Below are 6,002 nucleotides of genomic sequence, written 5' to 3' on the forward strand. Positions count from 1 at the left end.
GGGGGGGTTCATTAAAGAGGAACTGATAATGAGAGAGAAACAGCAGCAACGTGGAACATCCTTGATCGCTTTTAAGTCATTCACGGCGCTGGGACGTGAGTCCTCGGTAGCTGCTGGACAGAAGGTAGAAAGATGTTTCAAAAGAATTTGTAGCGAGAGAGTAAGATGTAGATCTCTTCCTGCTTTGAAAATATCACACCTTTGGAGCATAACAGCATGTTTCAACCCACACAGTTTGTCTGAAAATAGTAAGTGGTGTTCTAAGCCATTCCATCACTGTGGTACTAACCATATGCTGTCTTTTATTCTAGATTTTCTTCATCTTTTTTTTCTTTTTTGCTCTGGCCCTGCAGATAAATCCAATACTGAAACTCTAAACAGCTCTGGCTTGTCTGTGCATTACATGCTGGACAGGTTTTTTCAGTCGGACCTCGTGAGGTCTGTTATTTATGAGTTTGCAGTCTTATGCGGATGGACTTCTGAGTGGCTGCCATGCAGAAAACCTGTCAACCATGTCTCCGTTTTCATCTGCGCTCTACAAACAGAGCAACACAAGTTTACAGCAAAATCAGCATGTTTGCACATGTTCTGGCTCCGTTGCAAAAGCAAACTGTCAGTTTATCATCTGTTTGTGCATGCGTGTTCGGCTGGGGACGTTGGATATTTGTTACAGTGGGTCGTTTATGACATTCCCACAGAGCAGGAGAGAGTGATGCAAAGCACTCTTGCATCTACGCATTTTGGCACAAAAAAATGTCTTTGGGAAAAAAAAAAGGGAAACAGTTTCTCCTGCTTTAAGTATAATTATAGCATCATTTTAACTAACCTATGTGCATGACCTATGTAGCGGTAGCGTTAGCAGTAGGAAATGATTGAACAACCTCCCTCGCTTGGACTGAGCATACTCAAAAATCAAACAGACCACTCGTCTCCTTGTGGACATTTGAAGGTTGCCCACGAAGGGAAGCGACATCTTTAGTGTTTTTCACAAACTCACAAAGCCTTTCACTCATGCCATCAAGCTGCTTGGGTGGGTCTGACAGCCTCCCCATCATTAAGGCTTTAAACTTCCACCACTGCTGAATGTCAGACAGACAAGAACAAACCAAAGAAAAGTGAAATAGAAACAAAGGGGAAGTGAGCTGATTATGATGCAGAAATAGCCAGAGACGACTGTTAGAATCCATCAATCTCCTTCTAATGATTAAGTGACACAAAGCTTCATGAAAATAGCTCTCTGCAACACTTTTACTGCAGTGAAATCACAGCGAGACAGATCAGGATAATTCTTCACGAGCCAATTTGGACTCTTTGCACTGCTGCATTTTCGCTGGACAAACCAAGTGGCTCCACTTTCCTTCACTGTGTGCTAACCTTGACTCTGGCCATAAGCCTCATCACACCTGCTCAGGAACTGGGCAAAGAAAGACCTCACCACCTGCCTGCAACCTAGAGCTCGCAGCCAGTCTGGCAACGGCTACAAGAGGCAACCTTGGGATGGAGCACAGCGAGACATTGATGACAGAGACACACAGAACCTCCAGCCAGAGTACACAAACCTTTCCCCTCAACCTCTTTAACTAGGCAGACAGCAACACCCTCAGCTGCTCCAGGTGACACGGACAGATTTCGTTGTTAAATTAAACGTTCTTTTTAAAAGTCCTTTTGATATTGCAGAATTTATACACACAATACTTCAGCTCAGTGAAAGTACAAATAGAAATGCACAATGTTTCGCCAACTGCCACTGTGTGTGAAAATGCACAGGTACATACATCAGCAATCTTCTTTTGGTGTGTGTGTGTGTGTGACAGAGAGAGAAAGAAAGCGAGAATGTGTCTTTGTTACGAAATATACTTGAAAATGAGGGTGGGAAGCCTCAATCAGGCCATTTGCAGCCCCCAAGAGTACTGAAGATGTAAGGCCACACTCTCAGGTCTCCCAGAACCGCTCAGTACCTGGCAGAGACCACCCCCTGCTTCCCCGACATGGAAGAGATCCAAGCCACCCCAAATCACCAAGGGAGTGGGTTAATGACCATGTCAGCTTATCCAACCACACGCTCTGGGGGGTAGCAGCATCCAGTGGAGAGTGGTGGAGAGGGTGAACACCTCCCTTGATGACTACAGTGACATTAAAAACAAGGAGCAGTCACCAGCCAGCAGAGGCACATGATGGGGTCTACCCACTGAGACCTACGTGACCCACAACCCTCTGTCTTGTTTCTTTATGTTGTTATGGGTTCTCAATAATGACACCGTTACTTGAAGAGAAGGCTTTTTATACTTTGGAGTGTGGATATCAGTCCAAAGTCTTGGGGCTGATCTGCACGCTGAGCCATAATAACAGCCATCTATTCAATTACAACTACAGTTGCTCCCTCACCTGGGCACCCCACCCCACCCTATGGGCCTGCGGGCACCCACGAGCCGCCAAGGCACAGACCAGAATTCCCAGTGTGGGCCAACCCATCTTACACAGCGAGTCTGCCAAAGGGGCACAGACCAACCCCACACCACACTGGTTAAATGCTTTCTCTAAATCTAAAGAGACAGCAGTGGTTTCTAATTTGTTGATAGAGCAATAGTTCATTATATTTGTTAGTCTACAACTACCTTTATTTTTCAGCCAGCTCTCTCCTAAGAAACCTTTCTTGTAATTTCTTTAAGTAGCCTTCAGTATTCAATCCATGTATGCTTTTACTAAGTTAGCGCTGTGTTTGGAATCATTGTCCTGCTGAAAAATGAAGAAAATTTGATGCTTTCCAGATGGTATTCCAAAATCCTTTTCAGGTTAAATGCTTTTTATCAATTTAACAAGATCTCTAACATCATTGGCTGAAATAAACCCCCAAACCATGACAGTACCTCCACTGTGTTTACGTATGGCTGTAGAAACTCACTGTTTATCTCCAGAGATCCTCTATATATATTGGTGAACTTATTAGTGTTTTGAAACAAAAAAAAATTAAATGTAGATTTTTCACTCTATAAGACTTGTTGCCACTGATTTTTGGTCCAATTCAAACTTTTCTCCCTGTTCTGTCCTCTCCTAAAAATTTGCTTCGTCTCCTAAAACATTGTGTATCTATGGATAGTATGTCATGTAAAGATCAATAAAAAGCCAAATACCATTTCAGAATATTCAAAGGTTTCTATTAAAGATAAATAAAATGGTTCATAAAATTATAGCATCTAAGATAAACATAATGGTAAAAATTATTTTGAGGAGCCAAATGTGAAACTAAATATCACTTTATCGTTTTCAGCACAGATTTACATAAAAAGTGTAGGCAGGTGAAAGAGTTAACAATTGATTTAAATATATACATGTAAAAAAGAATTAATTTAACTAAATCCACCTACCAAATTCTGCAGATAGTTTTAACAAATAGGTTACAGTGTATTAATTAGTGAGTTTTAGAGGTGTTGGTAGATGATTTGCTGCTCAACTTTAATCAGGGCTAGCTCTTTCACCTGCCTACACTTTTTATGTAGATCTGTGCTGAAAATAATATGGTGATATTTATTGTCACATTTGGCTCCTCAAAATATTTTCAACTGTTGTTTACCATTATTTTTAGCTGCTATGGTTAAACTGCTATCATTTTATGAACGGTTTTATTAATTTGATCTTTAATAGACACCTTGAAATATTTTAAAACTGTGGGGTTTATAATATTCTTTGGGTTTTTGATTATTATCTTTAGAGGATGTACTGTCCATACAAGCCCACTAGCCAATTATTCCATGTCCCAGTGACACTGAAGAGAAGTGTGCTTGGTGTGTCTCCCCCTTCAGTAATTCCTCTTTTTAGTACACTTTACCCCTTCCACATCGATCCACTAGCTGGTCCCACAGCCATTTGTTCTGCAGCTGAAAGAAAGCCTGCATTTTGCAGACTGCAGTTTTCTTTAAAGCCTGACAACTAGGGTGACCTTGACTTTACCCTCATCCAGTCTCTGCCTGCTTCAGACCTCCCAGACAGAGAGCCCTAAATGCAAAACTACACCTACACATTTCTAATAAACATCTTCCTCCAAATTTGACCTTTCCAGTGCAGAGTTTGCCACACAACACACGAAGAGGCAGGAGGAAAATGATAGGCTCCCCAGAGTTTGTAAATATCATACCATTCACTGCGAGGCATATGAAAGACAAGCAAATAATGATGCAATAGTTTTTAGCCTCTCTCTGAACTATGGAAACCCAGAATCCAAAGCACCATTAAACTCATAGGGCTTCATAAAATTAATCTTTACTGAGTCTTCACAGTTTAACAGTTGGCTGATTATTCTTTAAATTTTAATTTTTAAGATTAGTGAAAAAAAGTAATTGAATATCTTGTTTTGTTCAACTCGTTTTACCTCAAAGATATTCCACTAGAAAGAATACAAAGACAAACAATTTTGTTTGATTTAACAATCAATCACTATTAGAACGGAAGATAATTTTCCATCTGTCTACTAATCTATTTGCTGTAATTGTTACAGATCAGTGTTTTAGTAAGGAATGTCCAGGAAGAGGTTCAGTCGGCACAGCTTTCTTGCAAGGGTCAATGCTCCATCAAAAGGACATTTAACACCAATGATATGAAATCATTGGTGTTATTTGTGAGTTGTGTCATGTGTGATTTGTGCTTACATATATTTTGAAGTAATCTATATTTTTACTCTAAAGCCAAGGTCAGAAACAGGTATGTTTAAAGAAACAACAGTCTATGAATATTAATACTTTCACTGCAACTCACTTTGAGTGATAATGGCTCCATCGCTGTGCTATGACTTATAATACTAAATGTCAGTCCTAGTAAGTCTCATACAGTGAAAGCTAAGATGTGTGTTTTCAGTCTCCCCTTTGGCTGCTGAGTTGACATTAGCTAACATTTAAAATTCATAGACTGAAAGGCTGCAGCTCATGGTGCTCAAGATGCTGATGTGATATGCCTAAAGGTGTTTTACTCTACGCTAATGTCAGATCTTTGTTGCTTGGTTTTTTTGTTAGTCTGTTGTCACCAGAATCGACGCTTAAGACATTTCTTAAAACAATATTTGTTTGGTTTTTTCAAGCTTCATACTGCTAACATTAGTTTGGCTCTTTGCAAGCATCTGCACGGACAGCATGCTAACGCAAAGCTAGCCAAGAACCCAGAGTGATGTTAAAGTTGAGTTTTTGCCGACCCCAGCCCAGCAGTCAAAGTCTGATCTTCAACAGGTAACACAGGCAGTGATGAGCAGTCAGGTTTGTAGCCTCCATTTTTACCTGTTCATGTTTCTAAAGTAGAATTACTGTGGCGATCGCTTTGAAGTCTCTTTTCGACTGGTTTTCATTTGTTGGCTCTGTTCAAACATAAATACTAAAAGAAGGACCCCATGTGCGGTCTCATTAGGTCAGGGATTTGTGTTGGTGTGTAGGACTAAAGATTATACTGTTAACTGGTAATTATGAGACAGCGCCCTTTACGACATTTTATGGAGTAATAAGAAAGTAATGTAATCAGTGTTACTTTTAAGAAAACTGTGTGTGTAATAATTATATTTGTTGATTAACGACCCTAACACTGGTACTGAGCAGAGTTCTCAAAAGAATGGATTCTTGGACACTAATTGGTACTGAAATCTATTATTACATTAAATACCCATTAGCAAAAGTATTGATAGCAGCTAATTGCAAGAACAGTAGCACAGCAGCTTGGTGAATCAAGAGGGACACCCTGGGCTTCATGAAGAGTTGCATAAGGTCAGTAAAGCTCTTCTAAATAACATTCAATTTTTTTTAACTTATCATATACAGAGAGTGCAGAATTATTAGGAAAGTTGTATTTTTGAGGAATAATTTTATTATTGAACAACAACCATGTTCTCAATGAACCCAAAAAACTCATTAATATCAAAGCTGAATGGTTTTGGAAGTGGTTTTTAGTTTGTTTTTAGTTTTAGCTATTTTAGGGGGATATCTGTGTGTGCAGGTGACTATTACTGTGCATAATTATTAGGCAACTTA

The 6,002-nt window shown here is 39.7% G+C and overlaps 1 protein-coding gene across 5 annotated transcripts in view; it reads right to left on the reverse strand.

Annotated features, from left to right (window-relative positions):
* LOC102291233 (glutamate receptor 3) overlaps positions 1-6,002 on the reverse strand; it is a 92,257-nt gene that overhangs the window by 31,922 nt on the left and 54,333 nt on the right. The gene's annotated exons all lie outside the window — the stretch shown is intronic.

The sequence above is a fragment of the Haplochromis burtoni genome, unplaced genomic scaffold (assembly GCF_018398535.1).
Source record: "Haplochromis burtoni strain Fernald_Lab_line unplaced genomic scaffold, NCSU_Asbu1 Contig_10, whole genome shotgun sequence".
In the NCBI taxonomy this organism is placed as follows: domain Eukaryota; kingdom Metazoa; phylum Chordata; class Actinopteri; order Cichliformes; family Cichlidae; genus Haplochromis; species Haplochromis burtoni.